Genomic DNA, 15,844 nt, shown 5'->3' with positions numbered 1-15,844 from the left:
TTTATTTTGGAATCATAAGCAAATTTAAAAAGCAATTGAGAAGTGGCACAATTACTAATCATAGAGCACAAAAAAGCCTACAGCACCTGGTATTCCCAGGCGGTCTCCCATCCAGATACTAACTTGGCCCGACACTGATTAGTTTCTGAGATTAGGCGCATTCAGTGTGGTGCGGCTGTAGGCTATGGGCTATCTGAGATTTGTACCTTTAAGCATCTAGTCGGCTAGACCATGCAGTATTGAAAGACAATTGAGAAATGGCTCACTGCCTGAACATGGAGCACAAAAAAAGGCTACAGCACCTGGCATTCCCAGGTGGTCTCCCATCCATGTACTAACTAGGCCCGACACTGCTTAGCTTCTGAGATCAGACAAGATCAGGCGCATTCAGTGTGGTGTGTCCGTAGGCTCTACGATGTATGAGATTTGTACCTTTAAGCATCTAGTCGGCTAGACCATTCAGTATTGAAAGACAAATGAGAAATGGCTCACTTCCTGAACATGGAGCACAAAAAAGCCTACAGCACCTGATATTTCCAGGTGGTCTCCCATACAGGTACTAACTAGGCCCAACATTGCGTAGCTTCTGAGATCAGATGAGATCAGGCACACTCAGTGTGGTGTGGCCGTAGGCTCTGGGCCTTCTGAGATTTGTACCTTTTAGCATCTAGTTGGCTAGACCATGCAGTTTTGAAAGACATTTGAGAAATGGCTCACTTCCTGAACATGGAGCACAAAAAAGCCTACAGCACCTGGTATTCCCAGGCGGTGTCCCATCCAGGTACTAACGAGGCCCGACACTGCTTAGCTTTTGAGATCAGACAAAATCAGGCGCATTCAGTGTGGTGTGTCCGTAGGCTCTAGGCTGTCTGAGATTTGTACCTTTAAGCATCTAGTAAGCTAGACCATGCAGTATTGAAAGACAATTGAGAAATGGTTCACTTCCTGAACATGGAGCACAAAAAATCCTACAGCACCTGATATTTCCAGGTGGTCTCCCATACAGGTACTAACTAGGCCCAACATTGCTTAGCTTCTGAGATCAGATGAGATCAGGCACGCTCAGTGTGGTGTGGCCGTAGGCTCTGGGCCTTCGGAGATTTGTACCTTTAAGCATTTGGTTGGCTAGACCATGCAGTTTTGAAATACAATTGAGAAATGGCTCACTTCCTGAACATGGAGCACAAAAATGCGTACAGCACCTGGTATTCCCAGGCGGTCTCCCATCCAGGTACTAACTAGGCTTGACACTGTTTAGCTTCTAAGATCAGACAAGATCAGGCGCATTCAGTGTGGTGTTGCCGTAGACTCTGGACCTTTTGAGATTTATACCTTTAAGCATCTAGTCGGCTAGACCATGCAGTTTTGAAAGACAATTGAGAAATGGCTCACTTCCTGAACATGGAGCACAAAAACGCGTACAGCATGTGGTATTCCCAGGCAGTCTCCCATCCAGGTACTAACTAGGCCCAACACGGCCTAGCTTCTGAGATCAGACAAGATCAGGCGCACGCAGTATGATGTGGCCATAGGCTCTGGGTCTTCTGAGATTTGTACCTTTAAGCACCTAGTCGGCTAGACCATGCATTATTGAAAGACAATTGAGAAATGGCTCACTTCCTGAACATGGAGCACAAAAAAGCCTACAGCACCTGGTATTCCCAGGCGGTCTCCCATCCTGGAACTAACTAGGCCTGACACTGCTTAGCTTCTGAGATCAGATGAGATCAAGCGCATTCAGTGTGGTGTGGCTGTAGGCACAGCGGCATCTGAGATTTGTACCTTTTAGCATCTCGTTGGCTAGACCATGCAGTTTTGAAAGACAATTGAGAAATGGCTCACTGCCTGAACATGGAGCACAAAAAAGCCTACAGCACATGGTATTCCCAGGCAGTCTCCCATCCAGGTACTAACTAGGCCCGAAACTGCTTAGCTTCCGAGATCGGGTGCATTCAGTGTGGTGTAGCCCTAAAATTGAGAAATGCTAAGAGTATTACTCTTATGCATTTACAGTTAGCAAGCTAAGCCATAAAGCCACTTGCAACATGATACCACGCTCATCACTCAATCAGCGCTCGATCAGGCGAGATATATAACACTTGTGGGCCCATTCAGGACTCCTATGTCTGGTAGGATAACTTTACTCCATCCATCCTGTTTCTGTTGCAGGGAGTTGGAGAGAACAACCAACACAACTATGGCTTTCTTTCAAGCCTCTTTATGGACTCAATATTCTCTGAACTGCATTATATGTGAAGGTAGATTTATTACAAATGAACACACTACCCATATGTTAATTCTATGTAAATAGGTAGCTCCAGCCCTCATGTTGTTGTCCAACATTTCCGCTATTAATAGGGATACATTTATTTTGGAATCATAAGCAAATTTAAAATGCAATTGAGAAGTGGCACAATTACTAATCATAGAGCACAAAAAAGCATACAGCACCTGGTATTCCCAGGCAGTCTCCCATCCAGGTACGAACTAGGCCTGACACTGCTTAGTTTTTGAGATTAGGGGCACTCAGTGTGGTGCGGCTGTAGGCTCTGGGCCTTCTGAGATTTGAACCTTTAAGCATCTAGTGGGCTAGACCATGCAGTATTGAAAGACAATTGAGAAATGGCTCACTGCCTGAACACGGAGGACAAAAAAGCCTACAGCACCTGATATTGCCAGGCGGTCTCCCATCTAGGTAACTAACTTGGCCCGACACTGCTTAGTTTCTGAGATTGGGAGCATTCAGTGTGGTGCGGCTGTAGGCTATGGGCCTTCTGAGATTTGTACCTTTAAGCATCTAGTCGGCTAGACCATGCAGTATTGAAAGACAATTGAGAAATGGCTCACTGCCTGACCATGGAGCACAAAAAAGCCTACAGCACCTGGCATTCCCAGGCGGTCTCCCATTCAGGTACTAACTAGGCCCGACACTGCTTAGCTTCTGAGATCAGACGCATTCAGTGTGGTGTGGCCGTAGGCTCTGGGCCTTCTGAGATTTGTACCTTTAAGCATCTAGTTGGCTAGACCATGCAGTTTTGAAAGCCAATTGAGAAATGGCTCACTGCCTGAACATGGAGCACAAAAAAGCCTACAGCACCTGGTATTCCCAGGCGGTCTCCCATCCAGGTACTAACTAGGCCCGACACTGCTTAGCTTCTGAGATCAGACGAGATCAGGCGCATTCAGTGTGGTGTGGCCGTAGGCTCTGGGCCTTCTGAGATTTGTACCTTTAAGCATCTAGTTGGCTAGACCATGCAGTTTTGAAAGCCAATTGAGAAATGGCTCACTGCCTGAACATGGAGCACAAAAAAGCCTACAGCACCTGGTATTCCCAGGCGGTCTCCCATCCAGGTACTAACTAGGCCCGACACTGCTTAGCTTCTGAGATCAGACGCATTCAGTGTGGTGTGGCCGTAGGCTCTGGGCCTTCTGAGATTTGTACCTTTAAGCATCTAGTTGGCTAGACCATGCAGTTTTGAAAGCCAATTGAGAAATGGCTCACTGCCTGAACATGGAGCACAAAAAAGCCTACAGCACCTGGTATTCCCAGGCGGTCTCCCATCCAGGTACTAACTAAGCCCGACACTGCTTAGCTTCTGAGATCAGACGAGATCAGGCGCATTCAGTGTGGTGTGGCCGTAGGCTCTGGGCCTTCTGAGATTTGTACCTTTAAGCATCTAGTTGGCTAGACCATGCAGTTTTGAAAGCCAATTGAGAAATGGCCCACTGCCTGAACATGGAGCACAAAAAAGCCTACAGCACCTGGTATTCCCTTGCGGTCTCCCATCCAGGTACTAACTAGGCCCGAAACTGCTTAGCTTCCGAGATCGGGCGCATTCATTGTGGTGTAGCCCTAAAATTGAGAAATGCTAAGAGTATTACTCTTATGCATTTACAGTTAGTAAGCTAAGCCATAAAGCCACTTGCAACATGATACCACGCTCATCACCCGATCAGCGCTGGATCAGGCTGGATCAGGCGAGATATATAAGACTTGTGGGCCCATTCAGGACTCCTATGTCTGGTTGGATAACTTTACTCCATCCATCCTGTTTCTGTTGCAGGGAGATGGAAAGAACAACCAACACAACCATGGCTTTCTTTCAAGACTCTTTATGGACTCAATATTCTCTGAACTGCATTATATGTGAAGGTAGATTTATTACCCATGAACACACTACCCGTATGTTAATTTTATGTAAATAGGTAGCGCCAGCCCTCATGTTGTTGTCCAACATTTCCGCTATTAAAAGGGATACATTTATTTTGGAATCATAAGCAAATTTAAAAAGAAATTGAGAAGTGGCACAATTACTAATCATAGAGCACAAAAAAGCCTACAGAACCTGGTATTCCCAGGCGGTCTCCCATCCAGGTACTAACTAGGCCCGACACTGCTTAGCTTCTGAGATCAGACAAGATCAGGCGGATTCAGTGTGGTGTGGCCGTAGGCTCTGGGCCTTCTGAGATTTGTACCTTTAAGCATCTAGTTGGCTAGACCATGCAGTTTTGAAAGCCAATTGAGAAATGGCTCACTGCCTGAACATGGAGCACAAAAAAGCTTACAGCACCTGGTATTCCCAGGCGGTCTCCCATCCAGGTACTAACTAGGCCCGACACTGCTTAGCTTCTGAGATCAGACGCATTCAGTGTGGTGTGGCCGTAGGCTCTGGGCCTTCTGAGATTTGTACCTTTAAGCATCTAGTTGGCTAGACCATGCAGTTTTGAAAGCCAATTGAGAAATGGCTCACTGCCTGAACATGGAGCACAAAAAAGCCTACAGCACCTGGTATTCCCAGGCGGTCTCCCATCCAGGTACTAACTAGGCCCGACACTGCTTAGCTTCTGAGAGCAGGCGCATTCAGTGTTGTGTGGCCGTAGGCTCTGGGCCTTCTGAGATTTGTACCTTTAAGCATCTAGTTGGCTAGACCATGCAGTTTTGAAAGCCAATTGAGAAATGGCTCACTGCCTGAACATGGAGCACAAAAAAGCCTACAGCACCTGGTATTCGCAGGCGGTCTCCTATCCAGGTACTAACTAGGCCCGAAACTGCTTAGCTTCCGAGATCGGGCGCATTCATTGTGGTGTAGCCCTAAAATTGAGAAATGCTAAGAGTATTACTCTTATGCATTTACAGTTAGTAAGCTAAGCCATAAAGCCACTTGCAACATGATACCACGCTCATCACCCGATCAGGCTCGATCAGGCGAGATATATAAGACTTGTGGGCCCATTCAGGACTCCTATGTCTGGTAGGATAACTTTACTCCATCCATCCTGTTTCTGTTGCAGGGAGTTGGAGAGAACAACCAACACAACCATGGCTTTCTTTCAAGACTCTTTATGGACTCAATATTCTCTGAACTGCATTACATGTGAAGGTAGATTTATTACCCATGAACACACTACCCGTATGTTAATTTTATGTAAATAGGTAGCGCCAGCCCTCATGTTGTTGTCCAACATTTCCGCTATTAAAAGGGATACATTTATTTTGGAATCATAAGCAAATTTAAAAAGAAATTGAGAAGTGGCACAATTACTAATCATAGAGCACAAAAAAGCCTACAGAACCTGGTATTCCCAGGCGGTCTCCCATCCAGGTACTAACTAGGCCCGACACTGCTTAGCTTCTGAGATCAGACGAGATCAGGCGCATTCAGTGTGGTGTGGCCGTAGGCTCTGGGCGTTCTGAGATTTGTACCTTTAAGCATCTAGTTGGCTAGACCATGCAGTTTTGAAAGCCAATTGAGAAATGGCTCACTGCCTGAACATGGAGCACAAAAAAGCCTACAGCACCTGGTATTCCCAGGCGGTCTCCCATCCAGGTACTAACTAGGCCCAACACTGCTAAGCTTCTGAGATCAGACGAGAGTAGGCTCTGGGCCTTCTGAGATTTGTACCTTTAAGCATCTAGTTGGCTAGACCATGCAGTTTTGAAAGCCAATTGAGAAATGGCTCACTGCCTGAACATGGAGCACAAAAAAGCCTACAGCACCTGGTATTCCCAGGCTGTCTCCCATCCAGGTACTAACTAGGCCCGACACTGCTTAGCTTCTGAGATCAGACGCATTCAGTGTGGTGTGGCCGTAGGCTCTGGGCCTTCTGAGATTTGTACCTTTAAGCATCTAGTTGGCTAGACCATGCAGTTTTGAAAGCCAATTGAGAAATGGCTCACTGCCTGAACATGGAGCACAAAAAAGCCTACAGCACCTGGTATTCCCAGGCGGTCTCCCATCCAGGTACTAACTAGGCCCGACACTGCTTAGCTTCTGAGATCAGACGCATTCAGTGTGGTGTGGCCGTAGGCTCTGGGCCTTCTGAGATTTGTACCTTTAAGCATCTAGTTGGCTAGACCATGCAGTTTTGAAAGCCAATTGAGAAATGGCTCACTGCCTGAACATGGAGCACAAAAAAGCCTACAGCACCTGGTATTCCCAGGCGGTCTCCCATCCAGGTACTAACTAGGCCCGACCACTGCTTAGCTTCTGAGATCAGACGCATTCAGTGTGGTGTGGCCGTAGGCTCTGGGCCTTCTGAGATTTGTACCTTTAAGCATCTAGTTGGCTAGACCATGCAGTTTTGAAAGCCAATTGAGAAATGGCTCACTGCCTGAACATGGAGCACAAAAAAGCCTACAGCACCTGGTATTCCCAGGCGGTCTCCCATCCAGGTACTAACTAGGCCTGACACTGCTTAGCTTCTGTGATCAGACGAGATCAGGCGCATTCAGTGTGGTGTGGCCGTAGGCTCTGGGCCTTCTGAGATTTGTACCTTTAAGCATCTAGTTGGCTAGACCATGCAGTTTTGAAAGCCAATTGAGAAATGGCTCACTGCCTGAACATGGAGCACAAAAAAGCCTACAGCACCTGGTATTCCCAGGGGGTCTCCCATCCAGGTACTAACTAGACCCGAAACTGCTTAGCTTCCGAGATCGGGCGCATTAATTGTGGTGTAGCCCTAAAATTGAGAAATGCTAAGAGTATTACTCTTATGCATTTACAGTTAGTAAGCTAAGCCATAAAGCCACTTGCAACATGATACCACGCTCATCACCCGATCAGGCTCGATCAGGCGAGATATATAAGACTTGTGGGCCCATTCAGGACTCCTATGTCTGGTAGGATAACTTTACTCCATCCATCCTGTTTCTGTTGCAGGGAGTTGGAGAGAACAACCAACACAACCATGGCTTTCTTTCAAGACTCTTTATGGACTCAATATTCTCTGAACTGCATTACATGTGAAGGTAGATTTATTACCCATGAACACACTACCCGTATGTTAATTTTATGTAAATAGGTACCGCCAGCCCTCATGTTGTTGTCCAACATTTCCGCTATTAAAAGGGATACATTTATTTTGGAATCATAAGCAAATTTAAAAAGAAATTGAGAAGTGGCACAATTACTAATCATAGAGCACAAAAAAGCCTACAGAACCTGGTATTCCCAGGCCGTCTCCCATCCAGGTACTAACTAGGCCCGACACTGCTTAGCTTCTGAGATCAGACGAGATCAGGCGCATTCAGTGTGGTGTGGCCGTAGGCTCTGGGCCTTCTGAGATTTGTACCTTTAAGCATCTAGTTGGCTAGACCATGCAGTTTTGAAAGCCAATTGAGAAATGGCTCACTGCCTGAACATGGAGCACAAAAAAGCCTACAGCACCTGGTATTCCCAGGCCGGCTCCCATCCAGGTACTAACTAGGCCCGACACTGCTTAGCTTCTGAGATCAAACGAGATCAGGCGCATTCAGTGCGGTGTGGCCGTAGGCTCTGGGCCTTCTGAGATTTGTACCTTTAAGCATCTAGTTGGCTAGACCATGCAGTTTTGAAAGCCAATTGAGAAATGGCTCACTGCCTGAACATGGAGCACAAAAAAGCCTACAGCACCTGGTATTCCCAGGCCGTCTCCCATCCAGGTACTAACTAGGCCCGACACTGCTTAGCTTCTGAGATCAGACGCATTCAGTGTGGTGTGGCTGTAGGCTCTGGGCCTTCTGAGATTTGTACCTTTAAGCATCTAGTTGGCTAGACCATGCAGTTTTGAAAGCCAATTGAGAAATGGCTCACTGCCTGAACATGGAGCACAAAAAAGCCTACAGCACCTGGTATTCCCAGGCGGTCTCCCATCCAGGTACTAACTAGGCCCGACACTGCTTAGCTTCTGAGATCAGACAAGATCAGGCGCATTCAGTGTGGTGTGGCCGTAGGCTCTGGGCCTTCTGAGATTTGTACCTTTAAGCATCTAGTTGGCTAGACCATGCAGTTTTGAAAGCCAATTGAGAAATGGCTCACTGCCTGAACATGGAGCACAAAAAAGCCTACAGCACCTGGTATTCCCAGGCGGTCTCCCATCCAGGTACTAACTAGGCCCGACCACTGCTTAGCTTCTGAGATCAGACGCATTCAGTGTGGTGTGGCCGTAGGCTCTGGGCCTTCTGAGATTTGTACCTTTAAGCATCTAGTTGGCTAGACCATGCAGTTTTGAAAGCCAATTGAGAAATGGCTCACTGCCTGAACATGGAGCACAAAAAAGCCTACAGCACCTGGTATTCCCAGGCGGTCTCCCATCCAGGTATTAACTAGGCCCGACACTGCTTAGCTTCTGAGATCAGACGAGATCAGGCGCATTCAGTGTGGTGCGGCCGTAGGCTCTGGGCCTTCTGAGATTTGTACCTTTAAGCATCTAGTTGGCTAGACCATGCAGTTTTGAAAGCCAATTGAGAAATGGCTCACTGCCTGAACATGGAGCACAAAAAAGCCTACAGCACCTGGTATTCCCAGGCGGTCTCCCATCCAGGTACTAACTAGGCCCTACACTGCTTAGCTTCTGAGATCAGACGAGATCAGGCGCATTCAGTGTGGTGTGGCCGTAGGCTCTGGGCTTTCTGAGATTTGTACCTTTAAGCATCTAGTTGGCTAGACCATGCAGTTTTGAAAGCCAATTGAGAAATGGCTCACTGCCTGAACATGGAGCACAAAAAAGCCTACAGCACCTGGTATTCCCAGGCGGTCTCCCATCCAGGTACTAACTAGGCCTGACACTGCTTAGCTTCTGTGATCAGACGAGATCAGGCGCATTCAGTGTGGTGTGGCCGTAGGCTCTGGGCCTTCTGAGATTTGTACCTTTAAGCATCTAGTTGGCTAGACCATGCAGTTTTGAAAGCCAATTGAGAAATGGCTCACTGCCTGAACATGGAGCACAAAAAAGCCTACAGCACCTGGTATTCACAGGAGGTCTCCCATCCAGGTACTAACTAGACCCGAAACTGCTTAGCTTCCGAGATCGGGCGCATTAATTGTGGTGTAGCCCTAAAATTGAGAAATGCTAAGAGTATTACTCTTATGCATTTACAGTTAGTAAGCTAAGCCATAAAGCCACTTGCAACATGATACCACGCTCATCACCCGATCAGGCTCGATCAGGCGAGATATATAAGACTTGTGGGCCCATTCAGGACTCCTATGTCTGGTAGGATAACTTTACTCCATCCATCCTGTTTCTGTTGCAGGGAGTTGGAGAGAACAACCAACACAACCATGGCTTTCTTTCAAGACTCTTTATGGACTCAATATTCTCTGAACTGCATTACATGTGAAGGTAGATTTATTACCCATGAACACACTACCCGTATGTTAATTTTATGTAAATAGGTAGCGCCAGCCCTCATGTTGTTGTCCAACATTTCCGCTATTAAAAGGGATACATTTATTTTGGAATCATAAGCAAATTTAAAAAGAAATTGAGAAGTGGCACAATTACTAATCATAGAGCACAAAAAAGCCTACAGAACCTGGTATTCCCAGGCGGTCTCCCATCCAGGTACTAACTAGGCCCGACACTGCTTAGCTTCTGAGATCAGACGAGATCAGGCGCATTCAGTGTGGTGTGGCCGTAGGCTCTGGGCCTTCTGAGATTTGTACCTTTAAGCATCTAGTTGGCTAGACCATGCAGTTTTGAAAGCCAATTGAGAAATGGCTCACTGCCTGAACATGGAGCACAAAAAAGCCTACAGCACCTGGTATTCCCAGGCCGGCTCCCATCCAGGTACTAACTAGGCCCGACACTGCTTAGCTTCTGAGATCAAACGAGATCAGGCGCATTCAGTGCGGTGTGGCCGTAGGCTCTGGGCATTCTGAGATTTGTACCTTTAAGCATCTAGTTGGCTAGACCATGCCGTTTTGAAAGCCAATTGAGAAATGGCTCACTGCCTGAACATGGAGCACAAAAAAGCCTACAGCACCTGGTATTCCCAGGCCGTCTCCCATCCAGGTACTAACTAGGCCCGACACTGCTTAGCTTCTGAGATCAGACGAGATCAGGCGCATTCAGTGTGGTGTGGCCGTAGGCTCTGGGCCTTCTGAAATTTGTACCTTTAAGCATCTAGTTGGCTAGACCATGCAGTTTTGAAATCCAATTGAGAAATGGCTCACTGCCTGAACATGGAGCACAAAAAAGCCTACAGCACCTGGTATTCCCAGGCGGTCTCCCATCCAGGTACTAACTAGGCCCGACACTGCTTAGCTTCTGAGATCAGACGAGATCAGGCGCATTCAGTGTGGTGTGGCCGTAGGCTCTGGGCCTTCTGAGATGTGTACGTTTAAGCATCTAGTTGGCTAGACCATGCAGTTTTGAAAGCCAATTGAGAAATGGCTCACTGCCTGAACATGGAGCACAAAAAAGCCTACAGCACCTGGTATTCCCAGGCGGTCTCCCATCCAGGTACTAACTAGGCCCGAAACTGCTTAGCTTCCGAGATCGGGCGCATTCATTGTGGTTTAGCCCTAAAATTGAGAAATGCTAAGAGTATTACTCTTATGCATTTACAGTTAGTAAGCTAAGCCATAAAGCCACTTGCAACATGATACCACGCTCATCACCCGATCAGCGCTGGATCAGGCTCGATCAGGCGAGATATATAAGACTTGTGGGCCCATTCAGGACTCCTATGTCTGTTTGGATAACTTTACTCCATCCATCCTGTTTCTGTTGCAGGGAGTTGGAGAGAACAACCAACACAACCATGGCTTTCTTTCAAGACTCTTTATGGACTCAATATTCTCTGAACTGCATTACATGTGAAGGTAGATTTATTACCCATGAACACACTACCCGTATGTTAATTTTATGTAAATAGGTAGCGCCAGCCCTCATGTTGTTGTCCAACATTTCCGCTATTAAAAGGGATACATTTATTTTGGAATCATAAGCAAATTTAAAAAGAAATTGAGAAGTGGCACAATTACTAATCATAGAGCACAAAAAAAGCCTACAGAACCTGGTATTCCCAGGCGGTCTCCCATCCAGGTACTAACTAGGCCCGACACTGCTTAGCTTCTGAGATCATACAAGATCAGGCACATTCAGTGTGGTGTGGCCGTAGGCTCTGGGCCTTCTGAGATTTGTACCTTTAAGCAACTAGTTGGCTAGACCATGCAGTTTTGAAAGCCAATTGAGAAATGGCTCACTGCCTGAACATGGAGCACAAAAAAGCCTACAGCACCTGGTATTCCCAGGCCGTCTCCCATCCAGGTACTAACTAGGCCCGACACTGCTTAGCTTCTGAGATCAGACGCATTCAGTGTGGTGTGGCTGTAGGCTCTGGGCCTTCTGAGATTTGTACCTTTAAGCATCTAGTTGGCTAGACCATGCAGTTTTGAAAGCCAATTGAGAAATGGCTCACTGCCTGAACATGGAGCACAAAAAAGCCTACAGCACCTGGTATTCCCAGGCGGTCTCCCATCCAGGTACTAACTAGGCCCAACACTGCTTAGCTTCTGAGATCAGACGAGATCAGGCGCATTCAGTGTGGTGTGGCCGTAGGCTCTAGGCCTTATGAGATTTGTACCTTTAAGCATCTAGTTGGCTAGACCATGCAGTTTTGAAAGCCAATTGAGAAATGGCTCACTGCCTGAACATGGAGCAAAAAAAAGCATACAGCACCTGGTATTCCCAGGCGGTCTCCCATCCAGGTACTAACTAGGCCCGAAACTGCTTAGCTTCCGAGATCGGGCGCATTCATTGTGGTGTAGCCCTAAAATTGAGAAATGCTAAGAGTATTACTCTTATGCATTTACAGTTAGTAAGCTAAGCCATAAAGCCACTTGCAACATGATACCACGCTCATCACCCAATCAGGCTCGATCAGGCGAGATATATAAGACTTGTGGGCCCATTCAGGACTCCTATGTCTGGTAGGATAACTTTACTCCATCCATCCTGTTTCTGTTGCAGGGAGTTGGAGAGAACAACCAACACAACCATGGCTTTCTTTCAAGACTCTTTATGGACTCAATATTCTCTGAACTGCATTACATGTGAAGGTAGATTTATTACCCATGAACACACTACCCGTATGTTAATTTTATGTAAATAGGTAGCGCCAGCCCTCATGTTGTTGTCCAACATTTCCGCTATTAAAAGGGATACATTTATTTTGGAATCATAAGCAAATTTAAAAAGAAATTGAGAAGTGGCACAATTACTAATCATAGAGCACAAAAAAGCCTACAGAACCTGGTATTCCCAGGCGGTCTCCCATCCAGGTACTAACTAGGCCCGACACTGCTTAGCTTCTGAGATCAGACGAGATCAGGCGCATTCAGTGTGGTGTGGCCGTAGGCTCTGGGCGTTCTGAGATTTGTACCTTTAAGCATCTAGTTGGCTAGACCGTGCAGTTTTGAAAGCCAATTGAGAAATGGCTCACTGCCTGAACATGGAGCACAAAAAAGCCTACAGCACCTGGTATTCCCAGGCGGTCTCCCATCCAGGTACTAACTAGGCCTGACACTGCTTAGCTTCTGAGATCAGACGAGATCAGGCACATTCAGTGTGGTGTGGCCGTAGGCTCTGGGCCTTCTGAGATTTGTACCTTTAAGCATCTAGTTGGCTAGACCATGCAGTTTTGAAAGCCAATTGAGAAATGGCTCACTGCCTGAACATGGAGCACAAAAAAGCCTACAGCACCTGGTATTCCCAGGCGGTCTCCCATCCAGGTACTAACTAGGCCCGACACTGCTTAGCTTCTGAGATCAGGCGCATTCAGTGTGGTGTGGCCGTAGGCTCTGGGCCTTCTGAGATTTGTACCTTTAAGCATCTAGTTGGCTAGACCATGCAGTTTTGAAAGCCAATTGAGAAATGGCTCACTGCCTGAACATGGAGCACAAAAAAGCCTACAGCACCTGGTATTCCCAGGCCGTCTCCCATCCAGGTACTAACTAGGCCCGACACTGCTTAGCTTCTGAGATCAGGCGCATTCAGTGTGGTGTGGCCGTAGGCTCTGGGCCTTCTGAGATTTGTACCTTTAAGCATCTAGTTGGCTAGACCATGCAGTTTTGAAAGCCAATTGAGAAATGGCTCACTGCCTGAACATGGAGCACAAAAAAGCCTACAGCACCTGGTATTCCCAGGCGGTCTCCCATCCAGGTACTAACTAGGCCTGACACTGCTTAGCTTCTGAGATCAGACGCATTCAGTGTGGTGTGGCCGTAGGCTCTGGGCCTTCTGAGATTTGTACCTTTAAGCATCTAGTTGGCTAGACCATGCAGTTTTGAAAGCCAATTGAGAAATGGCTCACTGCCTGAACATGGAGCACAGAAAAGCCTACAGCACCTGGTATTCCCAGGCGGTCTCCCATCCAGGTACTAACTAGGCCCGACACTGCTTAGCTTCTGAGATCAGACGAGATCAGGCGCATTCAGTGTGGTGTGGCCGTAGGCTCTGGGCCTTCTGAGATTTGTACCTTTAAGCATCTAGTTGGCTAGACCATGCAGTTTTGAAAGCCAATTGAGAAATGGCTCACTGCCTGAACATGGAGCACAAAAAAGCCTACAGCACCTGGTATTCCCAGGCGGTCTCCCATCCAGGTACTAACTAGGCCCGACACTGCTTAGCTTCTGAGATCAGACGAGATCAGGCGCATTCAGTGTGGTGTGGCCATAGGCTCTGGGCCTTGTGAGATTTGTACCTTTAAGCATCTAGTTGGCTAGACCATGCAGTTTTGAAAGCCAATTGAGAAATGGCTCACTGCCTGAACATGGAGCACAAAAAAGCCTACAGCACCTGGTATTCCCAGGCGGTCTCCCATCCAGGTACTAACTAGGCCCGAAACTGCTTAGCTTCCGAGATCGGGCGCATTCATTGTGGTGTAGCCCTAAAATTGAGAAATGCTAAGAGTATTACTCTTATGCATTTACAGTTAGTAAGCTAAGCCATAAAGCCACTTGCAACATGATACCACGCTCATCACCCGATCAGGCTCGATCAGGCGAGATATATAAGACTTGTGGGCCCATTCAGGACTCCTATGTATGGTTGGATAACTTTACTCCATCCATCCTGTTTCTGTTGCAGGGAGTTGGAGAGAACAACCAACACAACCATGGCTTTCTTTCAAGACTCTTTATGGACTCAATATTCTCTAAACTGCATTACATGTGAAGGTAGATTTATTACCCATGAACACACTACCCGTATGTTAATTTTATGTAAATAGGTAGCGCCAGCCCTCATGTTGTTGTCCAACATTTCCGCTTTTAAAAGGGATACATTTATTTTGGAATCATAAGCAAATTTAAAAAGAAATTGAGAAGTGGCACAATTACTAATCATAGAGCACAAAAAAGCCTACAGAACCTGGTATTCCCAGGCGGTCTCCCATCCAGGTACTAACTAGGCCCGACACTGCTTAGCTTCTGAGATCAGACGAGATCAGGCACATTCAGTGTGGTGTGGCCGTAGGCTCTGGGCCTTCTGAGATTTGTACCTTTAAGCATCTAGTTGGCTAGACCATGCAGTTTTGAAAGCCAATTGAGAAATGGCTCACTGCCTGAACATGGAGCACAAAAAAGCCTACAGCACCTGGTATTCCCAGGCGGTCTCCCATCCAGGTACTAACTAGGCCCAACACTGCTTAGCTTCTGAGATCAGACGCATTCAGTGTGGTGTGGCCGTAGGCTCTGGGCCTTATGAGATTTGTACCTTTAAGCATCTAGTTGGCTAGACCATGCAGTTTTGAAAGCCAATTGAGAAATGGCTCACTGCCTGAACATGGAGCAAAAAAAGGCTTTCAGCACCTGGTATTCCCAGGCGGTCTCCCATCCAGGTACTAACTAGGCCCGAAACTGCTTAGCTTCCGAGATCGGGCGCATTCATTGTGGTGTAGCCCTAAAATTGAGAAATGCTAAGAGTATTACTCTTATGCATTTACAGTTAGTAAGCTAAGCCATAAAGCCACTTGCAACATGATACCACGCTCATCACCCAATCAGGCTCGATCAGGCGAGATATATAAGACTTGTGGGCCCATTCAGGACTCCTATGTCTGGTAGGATAACTTTACTCCATCCATCCTGTTTCTGTTGCAGGGAGTTGGAGAGAACAACCAACACAACCATGGCTTTCTTTCAAGACTCTTTATGGACTCAATATTCTCTGAACTGCATTACATGTGAAGGTAGATTTATTACCCATGAACACACTACCCGTATGTTAATTTTATGTAAATAGGTAGCGCCAGCCCTCATGTTGTTGTCCAACATTTCCGCTATTAAAAGGGATACATTTATTTTGGAATCATAACTAAATTTAAAAAGAAATTGAGAAGTGGCACAATTACTAATCATAGAGCACAAAAAAGCCTACAGAACCTGGTATTCCCAGGCGGTCTCCCATCCAGGTACTAACTAGGCCCGACACTGCTTAGCTTCTGAGATCAGACGCATTCAGTGTGGTGTGGCCGTAGGCTCTGGGCGTTCTGAGATTTGTACCTTTAAGCATCTAGTTGGCTAGACCATGCAGTTTTGAAAGCCAATTGAGAAATGGCTCACTGCCTGAACATGGA

General features: G+C 46.8%; 22 non-coding genes and 24 pseudogenes across 22 annotated transcripts; all 46 read right to left on the bottom strand.

The window, feature by feature from the left end:
• Positions 1-74: 74 nt before the first annotated feature.
• Positions 75-183, bottom strand: LOC138496087 (5S ribosomal RNA; annotated as a pseudogene).
• Positions 184-290: 107 nt separating this feature from the next.
• LOC138494901 (5S ribosomal RNA) lies at positions 291-409 on the bottom strand (annotated as a pseudogene).
• Positions 410-515: 106 nt separating this feature from the next.
• Positions 516-634, bottom strand: LOC138495019 (5S ribosomal RNA; annotated as a pseudogene).
• Positions 635-740: 106 nt separating this feature from the next.
• Positions 741-859, bottom strand: LOC138495117 (5S ribosomal RNA; annotated as a pseudogene).
• A 106-nt stretch (positions 860-965) lies between these two features.
• On the bottom strand, positions 966-1,084 carry LOC138494908 (5S ribosomal RNA; annotated as a pseudogene).
• A 106-nt stretch (positions 1,085-1,190) lies between these two features.
• On the bottom strand, positions 1,191-1,309 carry LOC138495482 (5S ribosomal RNA; annotated as a pseudogene).
• A 331-nt stretch (positions 1,310-1,640) lies between these two features.
• On the bottom strand, positions 1,641-1,759 carry LOC138494441 (5S ribosomal RNA). Its single transcript, XR_011277371.1, has one exon. It is a non-coding gene; the product is annotated as a 5S ribosomal RNA (ribosomal RNA).
• Positions 1,760-2,870: 1,111 nt separating this feature from the next.
• Positions 2,871-2,979, bottom strand: LOC138495215 (5S ribosomal RNA; annotated as a pseudogene).
• Positions 2,980-3,085: 106 nt separating this feature from the next.
• Positions 3,086-3,204, bottom strand: LOC138496655 (5S ribosomal RNA). Its single transcript, XR_011278147.1, has one exon. It is a non-coding gene; the product is annotated as a 5S ribosomal RNA (ribosomal RNA).
• Positions 3,205-3,310: 106 nt separating this feature from the next.
• LOC138495094 (5S ribosomal RNA) lies at positions 3,311-3,419 on the bottom strand (annotated as a pseudogene).
• Positions 3,420-3,525: 106 nt separating this feature from the next.
• On the bottom strand, positions 3,526-3,644 carry LOC138493501 (5S ribosomal RNA). Its single transcript, XR_011276518.1, has one exon. It is a non-coding gene; the product is annotated as a 5S ribosomal RNA (ribosomal RNA).
• Positions 3,645-4,334: 690 nt separating this feature from the next.
• LOC138494604 (5S ribosomal RNA) lies at positions 4,335-4,453 on the bottom strand. Its single transcript, XR_011277519.1, has one exon. It is a non-coding gene; the product is annotated as a 5S ribosomal RNA (ribosomal RNA).
• A 106-nt stretch (positions 4,454-4,559) lies between these two features.
• Positions 4,560-4,668, bottom strand: LOC138495220 (5S ribosomal RNA; annotated as a pseudogene).
• Positions 4,669-4,774: 106 nt separating this feature from the next.
• LOC138495473 (5S ribosomal RNA) lies at positions 4,775-4,883 on the bottom strand (annotated as a pseudogene).
• A 679-nt stretch (positions 4,884-5,562) lies between these two features.
• Positions 5,563-5,681, bottom strand: LOC138493928 (5S ribosomal RNA). Its single transcript, XR_011276905.1, has one exon. It is a non-coding gene; the product is annotated as a 5S ribosomal RNA (ribosomal RNA).
• Positions 5,682-5,986: 305 nt separating this feature from the next.
• Positions 5,987-6,095, bottom strand: LOC138495433 (5S ribosomal RNA; annotated as a pseudogene).
• A 106-nt stretch (positions 6,096-6,201) lies between these two features.
• Positions 6,202-6,310, bottom strand: LOC138495093 (5S ribosomal RNA; annotated as a pseudogene).
• A 106-nt stretch (positions 6,311-6,416) lies between these two features.
• On the bottom strand, positions 6,417-6,526 carry LOC138495438 (5S ribosomal RNA; annotated as a pseudogene).
• A 106-nt stretch (positions 6,527-6,632) lies between these two features.
• Positions 6,633-6,751, bottom strand: LOC138494481 (5S ribosomal RNA). The gene has a single exon (XR_011277407.1). It is a non-coding gene; the product is annotated as a 5S ribosomal RNA (ribosomal RNA).
• A 679-nt stretch (positions 6,752-7,430) lies between these two features.
• LOC138494559 (5S ribosomal RNA) lies at positions 7,431-7,549 on the bottom strand. The gene has a single exon (XR_011277478.1). It is a non-coding gene; the product is annotated as a 5S ribosomal RNA (ribosomal RNA).
• Positions 7,550-7,655: 106 nt separating this feature from the next.
• LOC138494477 (5S ribosomal RNA) lies at positions 7,656-7,774 on the bottom strand. Its single transcript, XR_011277403.1, has one exon. It is a non-coding gene; the product is annotated as a 5S ribosomal RNA (ribosomal RNA).
• Positions 7,775-7,880: 106 nt separating this feature from the next.
• Positions 7,881-7,989, bottom strand: LOC138495404 (5S ribosomal RNA; annotated as a pseudogene).
• Positions 7,990-8,095: 106 nt separating this feature from the next.
• Positions 8,096-8,214, bottom strand: LOC138493732 (5S ribosomal RNA). Its single transcript, XR_011276728.1, has one exon. It is a non-coding gene; the product is annotated as a 5S ribosomal RNA (ribosomal RNA).
• A 106-nt stretch (positions 8,215-8,320) lies between these two features.
• Positions 8,321-8,430, bottom strand: LOC138495437 (5S ribosomal RNA; annotated as a pseudogene).
• A 106-nt stretch (positions 8,431-8,536) lies between these two features.
• On the bottom strand, positions 8,537-8,655 carry LOC138494188 (5S ribosomal RNA). The gene has a single exon (XR_011277141.1). It is a non-coding gene; the product is annotated as a 5S ribosomal RNA (ribosomal RNA).
• Positions 8,656-8,761: 106 nt separating this feature from the next.
• On the bottom strand, positions 8,762-8,880 carry LOC138493752 (5S ribosomal RNA). The gene has a single exon (XR_011276746.1). It is a non-coding gene; the product is annotated as a 5S ribosomal RNA (ribosomal RNA).
• A 106-nt stretch (positions 8,881-8,986) lies between these two features.
• On the bottom strand, positions 8,987-9,105 carry LOC138494480 (5S ribosomal RNA). Its single transcript, XR_011277406.1, has one exon. It is a non-coding gene; the product is annotated as a 5S ribosomal RNA (ribosomal RNA).
• A 679-nt stretch (positions 9,106-9,784) lies between these two features.
• LOC138493927 (5S ribosomal RNA) lies at positions 9,785-9,903 on the bottom strand. The gene has a single exon (XR_011276904.1). It is a non-coding gene; the product is annotated as a 5S ribosomal RNA (ribosomal RNA).
• Positions 9,904-10,009: 106 nt separating this feature from the next.
• LOC138494476 (5S ribosomal RNA) lies at positions 10,010-10,128 on the bottom strand. The gene has a single exon (XR_011277402.1). It is a non-coding gene; the product is annotated as a 5S ribosomal RNA (ribosomal RNA).
• A 106-nt stretch (positions 10,129-10,234) lies between these two features.
• LOC138494054 (5S ribosomal RNA) lies at positions 10,235-10,353 on the bottom strand. The gene has a single exon (XR_011277020.1). It is a non-coding gene; the product is annotated as a 5S ribosomal RNA (ribosomal RNA).
• A 106-nt stretch (positions 10,354-10,459) lies between these two features.
• Positions 10,460-10,578, bottom strand: LOC138496643 (5S ribosomal RNA). Its single transcript, XR_011278136.1, has one exon. It is a non-coding gene; the product is annotated as a 5S ribosomal RNA (ribosomal RNA).
• Positions 10,579-10,684: 106 nt separating this feature from the next.
• LOC138496099 (5S ribosomal RNA) lies at positions 10,685-10,793 on the bottom strand (annotated as a pseudogene).
• A 476-nt stretch (positions 10,794-11,269) lies between these two features.
• Positions 11,270-11,388, bottom strand: LOC138494703 (5S ribosomal RNA; annotated as a pseudogene).
• A 106-nt stretch (positions 11,389-11,494) lies between these two features.
• Positions 11,495-11,603, bottom strand: LOC138495403 (5S ribosomal RNA; annotated as a pseudogene).
• Positions 11,604-11,709: 106 nt separating this feature from the next.
• LOC138493642 (5S ribosomal RNA) lies at positions 11,710-11,828 on the bottom strand. Its single transcript, XR_011276646.1, has one exon. It is a non-coding gene; the product is annotated as a 5S ribosomal RNA (ribosomal RNA).
• A 679-nt stretch (positions 11,829-12,507) lies between these two features.
• On the bottom strand, positions 12,508-12,626 carry LOC138493926 (5S ribosomal RNA). Its single transcript, XR_011276903.1, has one exon. It is a non-coding gene; the product is annotated as a 5S ribosomal RNA (ribosomal RNA).
• A 106-nt stretch (positions 12,627-12,732) lies between these two features.
• Positions 12,733-12,851, bottom strand: LOC138494111 (5S ribosomal RNA). Its single transcript, XR_011277071.1, has one exon. It is a non-coding gene; the product is annotated as a 5S ribosomal RNA (ribosomal RNA).
• A 106-nt stretch (positions 12,852-12,957) lies between these two features.
• On the bottom strand, positions 12,958-13,066 carry LOC138494820 (5S ribosomal RNA; annotated as a pseudogene).
• A 106-nt stretch (positions 13,067-13,172) lies between these two features.
• On the bottom strand, positions 13,173-13,281 carry LOC138495180 (5S ribosomal RNA; annotated as a pseudogene).
• A 106-nt stretch (positions 13,282-13,387) lies between these two features.
• On the bottom strand, positions 13,388-13,496 carry LOC138495263 (5S ribosomal RNA; annotated as a pseudogene).
• A 106-nt stretch (positions 13,497-13,602) lies between these two features.
• On the bottom strand, positions 13,603-13,721 carry LOC138496631 (5S ribosomal RNA). Its single transcript, XR_011278125.1, has one exon. It is a non-coding gene; the product is annotated as a 5S ribosomal RNA (ribosomal RNA).
• A 106-nt stretch (positions 13,722-13,827) lies between these two features.
• Positions 13,828-13,946, bottom strand: LOC138497080 (5S ribosomal RNA). Its single transcript, XR_011278503.1, has one exon. It is a non-coding gene; the product is annotated as a 5S ribosomal RNA (ribosomal RNA).
• A 106-nt stretch (positions 13,947-14,052) lies between these two features.
• LOC138496084 (5S ribosomal RNA) lies at positions 14,053-14,161 on the bottom strand (annotated as a pseudogene).
• A 464-nt stretch (positions 14,162-14,625) lies between these two features.
• LOC138494185 (5S ribosomal RNA) lies at positions 14,626-14,744 on the bottom strand. Its single transcript, XR_011277138.1, has one exon. It is a non-coding gene; the product is annotated as a 5S ribosomal RNA (ribosomal RNA).
• Positions 14,745-14,850: 106 nt separating this feature from the next.
• Positions 14,851-14,959, bottom strand: LOC138494954 (5S ribosomal RNA; annotated as a pseudogene).
• A 679-nt stretch (positions 14,960-15,638) lies between these two features.
• LOC138495298 (5S ribosomal RNA) lies at positions 15,639-15,747 on the bottom strand (annotated as a pseudogene).
• Between the last annotated feature and the right edge of the window lie 97 nt (positions 15,748-15,844).

This window comes from Ambystoma mexicanum, chromosome 10 (assembly GCF_040938575.1).
Source record: "Ambystoma mexicanum isolate Mex_15411 chromosome 10, UKY_AmexF1_1, whole genome shotgun sequence".
Lineage (NCBI taxonomy): Eukaryota > Metazoa > Chordata > Amphibia > Caudata > Ambystomatidae > Ambystoma > Ambystoma mexicanum.
This window is presented reverse-complemented; position numbering and strand designations above follow the sequence as displayed.